This window comes from Triticum dicoccoides, chromosome 5B (assembly GCF_002162155.2).
Source record: "Triticum dicoccoides isolate Atlit2015 ecotype Zavitan chromosome 5B, WEW_v2.0, whole genome shotgun sequence".
Lineage (NCBI taxonomy): Eukaryota > Viridiplantae > Streptophyta > Magnoliopsida > Poales > Poaceae > Triticum > Triticum dicoccoides.
This window is the reverse complement of record NC_041389.1, coordinates 129,123,644-129,124,680: the sequence shown is the minus strand read 5'-3', so window position 1 is coordinate 129,124,680 and position 1,037 is coordinate 129,123,644.

Here is a 1,037-nt window from a genome sequence, read left to right as displayed (position 1 = left end):
GAGGCTGGATGAACAGGAGCCCGTGGAGGCTGGAGGAGGTCGACGGTAGCCCGTGAAGGCTGGAGGAGGTCGACGGTGGAGATGAACAGTATCCCATGGAGTCCCGTTTTGCGGTGCGCCACACCCCTCCTGATGAACAGGACCCCTGTTTCGACCGTAGGAGGTCCGTTTCCTCCGTTTTGCGGTATGCCACACCCCTCCCGATTAATAGGGCCCCCGTTTCGACCGTAGGAGGTCCGTTTCGTCCGTTTTGCGGTACGCCACACCCCTCCCGATCAACAGGACCCCCATTTTGACCGTAGAAGGTCCGTTTCCTCTGTTTTGCGGTATACCACACCCCTCCCGATCAACAAGACCCTGTTCCGAACGTAGGAGGTCAGTTTCCTCTGTTGTGCGGTATGCCAGGCCTCGTTTCCATCGCCTGTTCCATCCAAGCCCTCCTGATGAACACGACCACGCATTCTGTTCCGACCCAGCCGGTTGGCTCCCACGCGTTCCGTTGCCTCCCGATGAACATGACGCATTCCGTTGCCTCCCCATGAACACGACGCATTCTGTTGCCTCCCCATGAACACGACGCCGATGTTGTTTCTCTGTTCCGACCCAGCCATGTACACGAGCCCTCGCCGTACGTATGCGCGAGTAGGCGTTTGAGACCCCGCCCGTATGTACATACGTGGCCGTATTTTCTTTCTTGCACCCTGGCCGCTATACGTATGTGTACATGCTACGTGCGCGCCTCTCCTACGACACGTACGCGCCTCTACTACGACACGTGCGCACCTCTACATCGACCAGTATATATGTACGTACACGTTTACGACTAGAATGACAACGCTACGTATGCTTCGACCAGGTGGGTCCCGACTGTCAAGCACTTCCTTGCGTGCGAAAATGTAGCTGGTGGGTCCCAGCAATCAGAGGGGCGAATCGTTTTTTTTTGCCCAGACGCACTTCCTTTGCGTGCAAAGATGTAGCTGGTGGGTCCCAGCAGTCAGGGGGCGGATCATTTTTTTTGCCCGGACGCACTTCCTTGC